This window comes from Palaemon carinicauda, chromosome 22 (genome assembly GCF_036898095.1).
Source record: "Palaemon carinicauda isolate YSFRI2023 chromosome 22, ASM3689809v2, whole genome shotgun sequence".
In the NCBI taxonomy this organism is placed as follows: domain Eukaryota; kingdom Metazoa; phylum Arthropoda; class Malacostraca; order Decapoda; family Palaemonidae; genus Palaemon; species Palaemon carinicauda.
In genome coordinates, this window is record NC_090746.1 from 22,225,521 (window position 1) to 22,240,910 (window position 15,390).

The 15,390-nt window shown below is 36.3% G+C and overlaps 1 pseudogene; it reads right to left on the reverse strand.

Annotated features, from left to right (window-relative positions):
* Positions 1-2,896: 2,896 nt before the first annotated feature.
* LOC137616374 (uncharacterized protein DDB_G0287625-like) overlaps positions 2,897-15,390 on the reverse strand; it is a 142,610-nt pseudogene continuing 130,116 nt past the window's right edge.

The window sequence follows — 15,390 nt, forward strand, 5'->3', positions numbered from 1 at the left end:
GAAACTTTAACTGATTTCTATCTGAAACACGCAATCCTATCCTTCATTAAAAGGTAGTAATTGCGAAAACAGTTTTACAATGCAACAGAAAAACATAATTAAAGATAAAGAATTCAGTGGCTGGAAAAGAGACTAAACACTAGATCAAATAAACTACAGGTACGTTTAAAATCTCTCACCGCATAAAGCCTGGGAACAAGAATAAAACTCTAGAAACGTTTTACCTTCTTCCCCTACAGCGACTAGGGAGAAGAGTAAAAAACGAGAACAACATTACCCGCTTGAACGAAACGTTTATTCTCCTCTCTCTCCCTCCGTCTCTATCTCTCTCTCTCTTCTCTCTTGACTTAGAACCTGAGAGAAGAGCCCAATTATATATTGTTAAAACATATTATTTGCTAAAGGAAAAAACTTAAAGGTTTCCCAAATAAAAAGTTCCTTTACTGTATTTAGAATTTAAACTATTTAAGCTAAGAAAGAATGAACGAAACGCTAGAATCGGTTAACTCTTACTGCAACGTGAAACCGTGAAATAATCTCTCTCTATCGTAACGATAGAGCGCATGTTGAACGTTCTGAACGTCAACAACTGCGGAGACAAAACTAAACGTTAGTTCATCTTTGAAAACAGTACGAGACTACCAAAGAAATTCTTTCAAAAACATTAAAATTAAAAAAGGTATAAATTCTTAAAAGGTAAATACGATATGACGGGCTCAAAGTTAATTAACTTCGGTTCCAAGTAAGGACCGCCTACTATTAGGAGAGGTCGCATATAAACAAACATAAAAATTAATTTTATAAGTTTATAATAAATGGAAAGTTAATCGAAGAGGCCTATAAAGGCGGAGAGTTATAAAATAAATAGATCTATAACTTGTTAAGCAAAATTACCAAAAACCTAAACACACTTCCGTCTAAGGGAAGGGTCGGCCATTTAAAAGTGAAAGAGTTCATACTCTCTTCGTCACCATAATTAAATCTATCCAAAACGAGTTCAAGTTTTGAAATGAAGATAAAACCCCTGCATAGCGAAAGCTCAAAACTGGAATAGTGTACTTCACCAAATCGTTGTGAAAACAAATCCAGTTAGGGACGGCGTATTTAGTAGGTCTTGCCTGTGGCACGACAGAGGGAAAATTGGTTCGTTGTTGACATCGAGTACTTGAGTACCTACTTGACAGATGGCGCTGTTGATGTACACCCCCACCTGTATAGCGATCGCTGGCGTATTCCTCCCGTAGGTTTTTTCTGTCGGGCAGCAGGGATGCAGCTATATGATCACCGGGTAAGTTTGATATTGAAAAATACAAATTACTTAAAATTTGTGATTTTAAACTGTCATAAATACTATTCTATAGATCAGCTGTTACACCCAAATTTTAGTCCAATCATATAACAACGACCATAACCTAAAACAACTAGACTAATTAATATCATCAACCCTCAATCCAGTAATCCTAACACTAAATGTCTTAAATAACTACAAACAAAAACGAAAAATAAATTTCAATTACTGTATAAAGTAACAAGTATCAACACATCACAATATTGCTTTCTTCTCGTAGAATGTTTAACCCAAGGCAAATAATATACACAGCATAAATAACACTAAAAAATATCACAATATATTGTTTTTCATAAAAACGTCAATCTTCAAGCACAGAATATCAGTGCAAGATCAGTACCTTCCCTACTCTGTTATGTGTTATCCCACTCTTTTTCATTTAATAAACAGCTGTAATTAGAATCTTATTTAAATTTTGGGGGCATTAATGTACTGTGTGGTCTTCAAGGACTTTCCTGTGAAAGGATAGAACAAGGAATCCAATACAACACAAGTACCAAAGAAACTGTATCGCCCCAGTTCTAGGCAAAGTTAGTTCCAAATATCTAAATAGACATGTTTACAACTAAAGAGAACCACAAGCTTCCACTACACGTAGCTTCAAATGTGGATTCTCAGATGGGTTTTCTACGACGAGTTTGATTTCAAAGGCTTTGAATATCTTCTAGGATATTCCAGGGACAGCGGAGCAAATAGCTCCGAAACAAAAAGATATTTGAAACAAAAAATTTATATTCTCCGAGACAAAAAGGTAATAAAGTACAGTAATCTGATTTCCCGTAATTCAATCCATACATGGTCAGTCTCACTCCTTATGACATTTCTTTGCTGAAATTATTTGGAAAAAAAAAAAAGACCGATATGTTTCTAAATCCAGGTATGGGCATACAACTCATACCTAATACCACACAAACGACTGTCACCCCTCCTTCTAGCATATGGCACAGTTGGTGTGATGATAAAGGATATTCTCGAAGTTTTTTCAATTTACAATTACAGCAATTACCATTGCCATTCATGAGTGACCTGTAAACTTTTGAACATATTTTGTTGCATTTTCCTCTCTACCTGCTGCGCTTTGTTTTGAATTTGTTTTAAATCTCAATATACCATTCTCTATTAATTTCAACTTGGAATACTTTTAGCAGTTATATCGGTATCGATAGTCTATATAATTATTTTGTTACTGTATCTGTAATAATGGTTTGATTTTTTTTGTTTTTTCATGCTTTGGAGCCAGTCCTACTTTTATATTTTCTTTCACATAAAAGTTAACCCCTTTTAGGACCATTTTCTGTATAAAATTTCATTTTTTTTAAAACTTCAAAAGGCTTTGAAAAATTTTTCCTTTATAAAACTAAATATTTTTCCCCAATGTCAAGATTTCCATTAGTGGTCTGAACTGCATCATGTGCTTTTATTATGAAATTCTCTTTACAATAGTTTATCATATTCTGAACATCAGCACTATATAAGTAAATTGTTGCTCTATGACCTTTTCAACAATATAAAATTTTAGGATACCTACAGTATATGATAAAAAAAAAATTTTATTTCTTTATTTTGAGATATCCTTATTCACTACACTACAGCAGTCATACAAAAAAATATTTTCAATTAGTTTATTGAAAATATTACCCTCTGGCTTTGGGAGTATTTTTTTTTCTTTCATCTGATTGGATTATCAGTTAACAAAATAAAACCATGAAAGACAAATAAAATACAGTAAAGTAGAGCAATCCCTTGATAATCAGTAAAACAATGTTTACAGAGACTTTTCTTCCCCAATCATTATGAAGTAAAGAAATAGAGAAGAACACAGTACCTGGATTTCTTAGGTATACAATATTTCCGGTAAAATATGTTTTAAAATGCATTTAAATCATAGTGCTGTACTTAATCAAGAAGTCCAACTCGACATTCAAATAATTTTGTCTGTATGTTTGTTTTAGAGATTAATATAATGAGTTTGTATTCTTTATTTCTATATGTATTAATTTGACAGAATCTTATGTCTTTGTAGCTTATAGGTTACTCAAGTAGAATATCTTCCTGTATCAGATATAATTCATGCAGCTCAAACTGTTCGTCTGTGGATTACTGTTTGTTTCTTTAGTTGTACAGCAGGTGTACTTGTAAAGGCATATATTTTTTAAATATCCATCTGTATGTTCTTATGAAGGAATCCACACCTAGTGCAGATGATCAAGGGATTGCTGTATCCTTTTAATATATAAAAAAAAAAGGATCCCAATAAAAATAAATTTTTACAAAGGCGTGTACACACTAGTATGCACGAATGTCCTTTAATGTTTACAACATATTCTGCATCATCGGCAAGCCAGGAACCCCTTCAATTTTCAGGGTTGCCAGATAACACCCCTTCGAATCAACTGGGAATTTTGCATTTTAGCTCTACCATTTATTATTGAATTTTCATTACTCTGTGCAGATATTTTCTTACTATGCCACAAAATACATAGTTGTTAAACATACAGTATAAGTTGTAAAGGTAAGGCTTCAAGAAAGCACCAAATAAAGCAGAACCAATTTACAAATACAAGCAAAAGTACAATTCCCATAAAAATACACTGCACAGTTCATGTTTCTAATGCTAGAGCTATATTAAGTATTCATTTGACAAATAGCATACAATTAATAGGATGAGATTACAGCTTGATTAAAACAAGATTTTGGAAAAATACAAATGAAGTCCTCTCTATTTTACCAATATATAAACACTGTACTTTCAAGTACATTAGGTCCTAATCTTTATTATCATGAAAAGTAACAAATTAACCAAAACTAGCAGAACATAAAGCCAAAATGAAGACAAAACTTCGGAGAAAAAGCTACGTTACAACCTTTCATCCTGTTATATCTAGGTCACTATACAGTATATGGCAGACCTCTATATACCTCTAACTTTGTACTATATGAATATCAAGTGAGACAATGCACAAGTTCTGCTAGAAGAGATTTTCTTCAGGGTGAAAAAATCATGTAGGATAGTACTCCATCTAAAAAAATTTATTAGTTACCTGGCAATCCTGGATTACAGAACATCTTTATTTTCTTTTAAAGGAATAAAACTTTCTAATTCCATTTAAATACAGTTCCTTTTCTTAGTAGTACCTGAAAAATAAATAAGAATGATTACATAAAGCTTACATTAAATTCTAATTCAAGTTAAATACCCATAGTCTGATATGGCAAAACACGAGACTACTGCACATCCCTACATATGGCAGAGCCTTAGTAGCTGAAATCTAACAATACAGTAACTGCAGACAGACAAAATCAAATAAGATAACTTCTATTGGAGCTAGAATAGATTGAGATAATTCTTTTTTTTCACAAATGGCAAAGTATATCTAGTATTAATGGTATACACTTCAAGATGAAATAATCAATAGCAAGAATAAAAATATGCAACACTAAACAAAGTGGCCAACTACAGTACAGCTGTTGGATTTGTAGCACATACAGTAATTTATCACATCAATCAGTAAAATTACTCGGCTCCTATGGTAAACCTTCCTAGATGAAATATCCTAAACAAGACAGTTCACTGTTAAATAAATAACTGCTACAAAAGAATTTTAAGGTTTTACTTTTAAAATCTATGGTGGAGTTATATACCTGAAAAATCCAATGAGACACTGTAAAAGATTCTTGATATAAGTCCTTATTATTGTCACTCCTACATGCTATTTATCAAAAGACGAAACTTCACATAAACCTGCTTTGTTCATAAAAAAATACTCCAAACTATCCCCTTTATTCACAAAAATGCAAACTAAACAAATTTATAATAAAGTTGGTACATGTGTGCAAGTAAAATCATACCTATCCCTTGGTGACATTGATCGAGAGCTAGGGGCCCGGTGGGGTTCTCGGGGTGAATTTGAATAATTTCTATCCCGGAAGCCATCTCGTTCACGGGAATTCCTCTCTCTGTCCCTTCCACCTCTTTCCCTATCTCGCTCTCTATAGTCCCTTTCTGCGTAACGTTCTCTTCCTCTCCTATCTGGAGATGATGATGGTCTCCTCCTCCTATCTTGATAAGGAGAAGGGGAACGTCGTCGCCTGTCTTCATATGGAGAGGCATCTCTGAGAGAAAATATAACTCTTAATATTCTAAGAGATCATTACTAACATGGTAAACACTATTACCTCAAACTGATTATAGGACAATGTTCAAAAGTAATAAAAAAGTTTAAAATTCCTTTGACATGCTTGACTTTCTTTAAAACTTGTGGCCTACTTTACTTCATTCCACTGTATCCCTTCTTTTATAAGGGATTTCCACTTGAACAACATATATTTCCCAAATGCTCAAGAATTCTACTTTCTTTTGATGTTAGAACTTTTATTTAATTCACTAATGGCTACGACTTTACTCATTGGTACATAACATGCTGGACTCTGAGTAGCTTAACTAAAATCATCCCTTTCTTAGTTTACTATATTACTTCATTGACCAAAAGTAAGAAATTATATGAATATATTTTGAAGTTTCACCACCAAGAGGTGAAGATCACTTTATTGATGCCTTCCCATTTTAATGGTACAAATGTATACATTTTTCATGAAGCAATGAATACTCGTGTCAATTTTCTACTTCTCTGTGCCCCTTACTATGACACAACAGTAGGGTAAAATCTAGATACAGTAAAGTACCTAATTTGCTGACTTAGTCAACAAAAAGTCTATCCAATCAGACACAAAGAGTAAAATAAGCCTTGTTGCAAATTTACTCAAAACTTGGTTATATGAAAAGAGAGAAGAAGAGATCAAATGTATGTGCATGCTTAAGTAACAAATATGAAACATGCGCAAATAAAACTATGCAGAATAATAAATAAAATAACATATGGTAAATAAAATTCCTTTTCAAAAACTGTGCTTAAAGAACACAAAATGTTGAGGCAGGTCAGATAATTTACTTTCAATCAATACAATTAATTCATCCTAGATTTCCCAGTTTTTTATTTGCCGAATAGATTCTGAGGTTGAAAACATCCCAGACAAATGGCTGATCAAGTTTGGGTTTTGACAAAGTTGTCCTGTTGTTTGAGATTCTCCTCCTCACCACTGAAAGTGTCTAGGAACACACAATAGATGGCAGCATATGGGGCGATTATCTTTGTTTACATTTAATACCTTGTGGTGCTCATCAATCTGGCATTATTTGACCTCGCAGTGCTAGTGCATTTGTTGTATTACTGCCAGGACATCCGTAATAGGCAAAGCTTGAAAAACAAATGACATTTGTATATATAAAATAGAAAAAGTACTGTATATAAAATCCACTTTTATGATGATTCTGCTTTATTATACTATTTTTTTTACTCATTTCTTAATTTCTATTGTATACTGTATTATCTTCTGATCTCACTACTGATATAGGGAATATGCAGTTATTTGTCTATCTATTTACCAAAGCACTATCACCAATTTGGAGTGAAGCCAACATGAAAAAATAGGAACAAAGGGTGACTTTTTCTCTCTTCACTCCTCCCAGCCTGATGAGGGATTCAGCCAAGTTTGGCTAGTTCTGCTAGGGTGGCACACCTCAGCCTCCCCCATTATCCACTACAAATGAAGTTTCATATGCTGAATCCCCTACTGCTGCTACCTCAGCGGTCACTAAGGCACTTGCCATTTATTCCTTTTATTAGCATACTACCTTGCCTCTCTCACATCAATCCTTCTATCACCTGCAGCTTTCTTCACTCCATCCATACACCTAAACTTTGGCCTTGCCCTTGTACTGGACCAGTACAAGAGGAAGGCCATTAATCTTGCACTGATCGCCTTCTTCAGCAGACAGCCAATTTCCATTCTCTCTACATGGCCAAACCACCTCAACACATACATTCATATCCACTCTAGCTGCTAAATCATTTCTTAAACCTGTTCTCACTCTAACTACTTCGTTCTTAGTCCTATTTAATCAAGATACACCTGCTATATACCTCAGACACTTCATCATAATTCAATTTCTGTCTCTCAGTCACTTTCATTCCCCACAACTATGATCCATACATCAAAGTTGGTAAAACCACTTCTCATACAGAACTCCTTAAATTCATTCCTAACCCTCTGTTTTTTACCACTCCCTTCACTGCCTGTAACACTTTACATCGTTCATTCACTCTATGGTGTACATCTTCCACTCTGCCATTTGCTGCAACAAAATCCCCAAGTACTTGAACTGATGTACTTCAAGTAACTCATTATTCTACATGACTTTCAACCTAGCACCACCCTCTCTTCCCGTGCATCTCATAACCTGACTCCTACCTACAACTCTAACTTCCTTCTTTCCAAACTGTCACCAATTGACCAAGCTTCTCTTCAAAGTCTGCAAACTATACAGTATCATCTGCAAACATCTGATTTACTTCCCACTCGTGATCACTCTCGTCTATCAGTTTCAATCCTCGACCAAGCACTCAAGCATTAACCTCTAAAATCGAACAACCATGGCAACAACATTACACATACATTTCTGTCCCACTCTAACTGGAAACCACTCGCTCATTTCATTTCCTATCCTAACAAACACTTTACTGGCTATGTAGAAACTCCTTGCTGCTTGGAACAACCTTCCACCAATTCCTTATAACCTGATTACAATCCACATCTCTTCCCTATCAACTCTATCATACGCTTTCTCCACACCCATAAGCGCAACATACACCTCCTTGCCTTTTACTAAATATTTCTACCACTTCTAAAACACGCTGTACTTCTAAGATTGCATTCTCTGTTTTATCCTTAATCCTATTAAATATTATTCTACCATACACTTTTCCAACTCCACTCAACAAACTAATAGCCCTTGAATTACAACACTTATGCACATCTCCCTTACCTGTATATAGTGGTACAACACGCACACACCCAGTCCACTGGTACCATTGACAATATAAAACACACATTAAACAATCTCACCAACCATTCAAGTACAGTCACTCCCTTCCTTTAATATCTCGGTCCTCACACCACCCATAACAGGTGGTTTTTCTACTCTCATTTCATCTAGTACTCTCTTCACTTCCTTTCTTGTAATCTCTCTCATTCTCATCACCCATCACTGGCACCTCAACATCTGCAACAGCAATTATATCTACCTCCGTATTATCCTTAACATTCAGTAATCTTTCAAAATATTACTCCCACCTTTTCCTTGCCTTCTCTCCTTTAAACAACATTCCATTTTCCTCTTTTATTATCTCTTCAATTCTCGAACCACCCTTCCGTACTCTTCAATTCTTTCCAAAATTCTTATTCTCTTCATGTGAACAACCCAGTCCCTGACCCCACCTCCAGACAGCTGGCCTCTTTGCCTTAGCTACCTTACGTTCTATTTCCACATTTTCCTCTGTATCTTTCATGCTTCTCTACACTATTACTATGTAGCCATTCTTCAATTGCACTCTTTTTCTCTTCCACTTTTATCTTCCCTCCATCATTCCACCATTTACTAACCTTCCTCATGCAGCCTCCAATAATCATCTTGCCACACACATCACTTGCAATCCCAACAAAACTTTCTTTTACCGACTTCCACTCCTCTTAATTACCAGTTTTTCTCACTTTCACTCTTAGTCATATGCCACTTCCAACCTTTCTTGATATTCACTTTTTACCTCTGGCTTTATTAACTCTTCAATCTTCACTACCTCCCTTTTCGTGCCCCTACTTTTGCTACAAATAATTTTCCTCCAACCAAAAAATAATCAGACATACCCTTAGCCATAGTCCTTAACACGAGCACATCTTTCAATCTTCCAATCATCCTTCTAGTTATCAACACAACACATTAATGCCCTTTCTACTACTCTTCTATTTGTCACTCGTACCCATATATACTTGTTATTATCTTTCTTTTTGAAAAAAAAAAAAAAAAACTACAACTTATTACCAGCTCTTGCTCAACACACATCTACCAGTCTCTCACCACACATTTTTACCTGGTACACCATACTTTCCAATGACACCTTCTGCCTTTCCAGCACCCACTTCAACATTCAAGTCACCCATCACAACTACATAATTCCCTCTACCCAGTCCTTCTACACACCTAGTTAATTCATTCCAGAATTCATTCTGTTCTTCATTGTCTCTCACAACCTGGCACATACGCACTAACAAATGCCCAGCATACCCTACCCAACCTAAACCTTACCCACATTAATCTAGATGATACCTCCTTCCATTCCACTACTTTACCTGTCATCAATTCTCTCAGCAATAAAGCCACACCCTCTCTTGCTCTTCCCCTTTCAATCCCAGAAAATCCACCAGTCACTTTACCCTTCCCTTTATCTTTGTCTCACACACGGCCAATATATCCACTTTCTATTCCTAAACATACTTCCAATCTCACACCTTTTACTTTTTATCGTACTACATCCACGCACATTCAGACATCCCAAAACTACAGTGCAGGAAGCAATCACCCCCACCCCTTCCTCCTCTTTGATATCTCTCAGGAACAAGATTACAGGAGACGGGTTCCCAGTCCCCCTCATCCCGTCCCTTTTAGTCACCTCTCAAGACATGCAGGGATACGTTGGCGCTATTCTAATTGTTGTTATGACCCCTAGTGGTGTTCTCAATGAGGAATTTTGTCAGAGGAATTTTGTCAGAGGAATTTTGTCAGCATAGCCAGAAGGCTGAGTACTTGGCCATTAATCCTGTGGGGCAGTCAGTCACGGCACAGCTCAAATGACGGCACGGTTAGCATGGCTGCCAAAATCGTTCACCTGCACCCACCCGAGCCTACCAATGCACTCCTCCCCGACCTGTTCACAAGCCTGCACCTGGGGAAGTGTGCCTGCCACCATCGCTCACTCCGAATAGGTCTCCTCAGTTCCAGAGGAGGTACTGTACTTGGTGCAAGAAACCAGGGCACATTGTGAATGTGCTGCAGAAGCCTTAACCTGTGCTCCCGTTGTGGCTCAGCTAACCACCATGTCGCGCAGTGTGGGCAACAGGTGCCCCCAATGCACAGATCACCTGTCCACAAGTAAACTACTTCCGTCCAGACTCCTAGGTGGAGGGCACTACATATGAATGCTACTCGTACCGTTATCCCACTGCTTCAACCAGTAGCAGGGAAAGCCAAAGTGGGACTGAATCCAGCGCTTCTTCTCAGACAGTTGAGAAGAGCAAAATGTCAAAAACCAGTAAATCAACTAGAACTAAGTACCACCACAGTGTATTAAACACCAATCCTTCGGTATATAAGATGGGCTACATCAAAGGAGGGGTGAGTGCTAGGAAGCTTGCTCCTAGTATTTATGTGTCAGCCTCGGAAATCTCAATTTCCAAGGTTACCTCTCAACTTAAAAAGGTTATTGCACATAAAATAACTCTTAACTGGCAAGTAATAACCTTTTCTCGACACTGTCCAAAGCTTGTCCAGGGAAGAAGCAGAAACTGAAGCTGCATTGAAACCCTTTGTAGGGTTAACCTGGCACAGTTGGCTCCTATACCACTCATGGTTGTCCCAGTGACCTTGTCTAAATTTCAATCAAGAGTGTTGGATGCTCTCATTGACTTCAGAGCTGAGGTCGACCTCCTGTCATAGTCGTGCAAGATTACCAGCTGCACATGGTACTCAACTCATTGGACTGAAGGATTTAGGTCAGTGAACACCAACCTGCGGCTCAGGAATCACATGCGGCTCTTTCAAGACACTTTTGCGCTCTAAACGCTTTACACAATATTATATTGAATTTTATTGAATTACCATGGCATAAATTTTACTGATTTTTTTTCATTACATATAAATACAGTACAGTACTTTGAAAAACTTAAAACATTAAATAATTTTCCATTTGAATAATCTTAACCTGAAATTTCAAGGAAAGGGAAACACTGCTGTATGTCTTTTATAAGAAGTGCTTTCATTTGAAAGAAAACTTGCAGAGTTTGTCAGAGATCTTGAGAAAAGGAGTTTTTATCACTTACCATCACTGAAGAAATACAAAGAATAGGTAGATTGTGAGTTTGATATTAATGCCATAAAAAAAAACAGCTCATTGAAAATGGCAGTGGGTTTTAACGGATGTTCCGAAGAATTCAGATTGGGCAAAAACAACCCTGTCCTTTCAGATCAAAACCACTTTTGGCAGATATCTCTGTACTAAGTTTGTCAGCCTTTACTTAAGTTTCAGTTTAAAATTGCTGGTTTGCAGGAAAAAGTTAAGGGCATCAAAAATTTACAGTTCAACTTTCTGATCTTGAGTCTTTAGAAACTGAATAAACCACATTAGATAGTCAACACAAATAGGGAAAAGTACTAAATCTGAAAAAGCAAAGGTACGTATTTGGTTTGGAGCTCACTATAAAAACGTGAAGAAGTTTGCATTTGGGGTTCTATGCATTTTCAGATCCACTTACTTATCAAAACAAATATTTTCAAGCATGAATCTATTGAAAGGAAGATTAGGAAGTACATTACACCATGAGACCCAGATCTTGCTTTCAGTTGATTACTACTTCTTACTCTTCACATACTGACTAGCTCTCCATGGAACCACAAGAATAAATCTCCCATTAATTATATTTATGGATATAACTCTTAAAGGAAATTATATTTGAATTTTCAATAAGGAATTCCTCTAAGTTTTCAGAAAGTGATATCATTTCCATGTATGTAATGCTGCTTTCCCTATGTAATGCTGTGACTGCTACAAAAATCACTAATACTATTAATAATCAGGTCTTATTTTTTTGCATTCTCATATACTGTTTATGAAAGAATAAAATATGTGGCAAATCCTTTTGCTGTAGGAATATGATTATATAATTTTCTAATCTTAATAATACACTTCCCCCTTCAATTATAAAGGTATGATATTATAATTTCCAATACAATGTAGCTGTGTTTCTTTTATATTTTGTGATCACTACAATTCTTTCATACTACTACTGCAAAATTGAATAAAAGATTTTTTCATATTTCTTATGAATACTGCCATTTAAATGAAATTATAATGACCGAAAGAATATATCTATTATGCTTTGTGAACATGAATAATATGAATAATATCACCATGACTACTTTATTTGGTAGGCTAATTGAACTATATTCTGTTATGTGTGATGTGCAGCAGATGTTGATTTCAAATCTCAAGAGACCGTTGCGACTAACACAGCTAAATTTTACGAGTCTTCAAGTAAATGGCTCTTCAAACTAGAATGGTTGGTGACCCATGGTATAGGTCAAAGAGGACCTAAGACATTAAGTACTGTAATGTAGGCCCCAAACTGCATGTAATGATATTCACCCCCTTCAGGGACAAGGGCTGAGCACGTGGTGCTTGGTTAAAGAAATCTAGTCTGCAGTCAGTCCCTTTAAATGATAGCTGTACTGCCATTAATGAGACGGATAAACTTGTAATTAATCAGTGAACAGTCATACCTCTCTTCACGAAAGAATCTGCTTCCTAAATTTCACGCTGCAAAACAAGATGCAAATATTTCTATGACTCACATTGCGAAAAAAGATTTATGAGCCAAGATAAAAATAAAATAGCCACCCATTAAAAAAGTTGAAGAAAATGGGTTTACACAATAGAAAATGTAGCTGTAGTTTACAATAGGGGGTAACTATAATAGTACAGTACATATGGTACTGTATATTTTGTAAATGTACAGTATTTTACTGTATGTATTGTATTATTTTCCATTTATTATTAAATTATGTTCTAATAACTACTTAATTTACAAGTAGTAAGAGTTAGTGTAGGTATATTGAATGGTTCAAATGTATTTGGCTGCACAGTATTTCATTGTGGTTATACTGTAGCTTTATTAAAAGATTTAATGTGGTATTTTGTAGGGGGTTTGCAACAAATTAGGCAATTTACATATAAAATGTGACTCAACATGAAAAAATCACATTACAAAAGCCACTCCAGAATGAATCAATTTAGTGTTGTGAGGCATTAACGTATCAAAAAATTCAAACAGGTTTTTTGATAAGGATAGTAAACTGAATGTGTATGAATAATGTTATATTAACACAAAAATGCTTTGAAACCAAGACATAAATTTACGGACACCCAGTATTATGATGGCAACATCATAACCCCAGGTCTATTAAAAAAAGCTACAGTGATCCCTGGTATCCTAGAACTGAAAGAGGGAAAAGCCTCTGTAAAATCATGAGTTTATCATCTGAAGGAACCGTCAAGATCAAGAAGGGTGATCTCTTGGGGAAGCTGTTTACTGGTCCTCCATCCTGCCTGATATCACAGGAGTGCAACTTGACACTCGAGCCAGGCGTATTAGATAGACAATCTGTCTATCTCGAGAGGAACTGGATTCTTCCCAGAAAGACCAGTTCTGTCAGAAATCCACTGGATACAGCCTACCTGACCCTGGACTCACCCCATAAAGAGTTGGTGTATGATCACACTACTGTTCTTCAATTCTCTCTCCAGGCACTATCAGTTGAATCGCTGCATACTGAGACCACTGTCATGAAAATGACTGACCCTGAACCTGACCATTGAGTATTCTCTGGGGATGCTTGTCTGTCTTATAGTCAGGTAGTCAAGATCCAGGGAGATCATCAACAGATCCAATCTGTCATCAAGATGATCTACTCCGGGGTTTCTGCATCTCGGTTCCACGCTCCTATCTGCCATATATTAGATGATGGTCTGACCTGGAGGTGCATCAGGGTCTGCTAGCGAAGCAGAACCCAAATGGCTCAGTATTCCTTGTAGTCACCTTCAATGTCCTGATTGACATACTTGCAGAGACACACCTCCAGAATACTCACTGGGGGATCGGGAAAATGACTGCAATCCTCCATCATCTCGTTTGGCACAAATCTTTGATTAGTATAATCAGGGATATGTGCTGGACGTGTTGAGAATGTCAAAGTTCTAAAGTTTCAGGGGAGGTTGTTGCTTCACAAACCTTGAAAATAGTGACCTCTTCTCCTTTTGAATTGGTCGCTATGAACCTTGTGAGTCTCCCAACAACCATTACTGGTTTTATTGGGTGTCTGATGGTAGTCAACCATTATTCCAAGAGGGTGATGGTAGTACGGTACCCAAAAGAAATAAGAGCAGCAGTAAATATGCCAAGCACTTAAAGACATGTTTTTCCTATTATTCTGTGTGTTCCAGTCCGGATATTGACCGATACTGGCTGCCATATCTTTGAGTCTTCATCGGCCATCTCCAGCTTACACCAAATTAATCCCCTTTTAAATGAAGGTTTGTTTTTGCATAAGAACAAGTAATAAAAAACATACTGTAGATTTTTTTTATTCACTTTGCATTTGTTGAGCTATCAAACTGGGGGCGCCATGGAATGTAACACCAGTAATAGACAAGGGATTACTACATATTAATGGATAAGCCCTCACAAAATAATAAAGAATCAAGTCTATTGGTACGTTCATACCTTATAACTGTAAAAAAAGTGATATTAGAAAAAATGTTTTAACTTTGTCAATCTAAAGAACTTTTCCTATACTGTACAGTAAAACCAAATAAATAACAGAGGATGCCATGAAGTAGCAGGTACAAAATATATTTAACATGCAAGAATTCTTTCTAAATTGATATAAAAAAAATCTATGGCAGTATCTGTATTTAATCATTAAAGCTGAACTATCATAACTATAATTTGCAGTAATGGGTAATGCATGTAACTTACCGCCTATACGGGCGAGATCCCCTATCCCCTCTATCGTCGTCTCTTCCTCTTCCACCATAACCTCCTCGAGCCTGCAAAAACATAACACTAAAAATTCTTGAATAAATTACCCTACTAGAAAAAAAGAGAGAGAGAGAGAGAGAGAGAGAGAGAGAGAGAGAGAGAGAGAGAGAGAGAGAGAGAGAGAGAGAGAGAGAGAGAGAGAGAGGGGTGTGTGTGCGTGCGTGTGTTACAAGATTTTGGATGTCTCAAAGACTTTTTAGTCCATCCGCGGGGACTCCATTTGGTCTTTGGTAGAGTGATTTAATTTAAGCATTTAGTGTTCTTGTGAACTTGTCTAA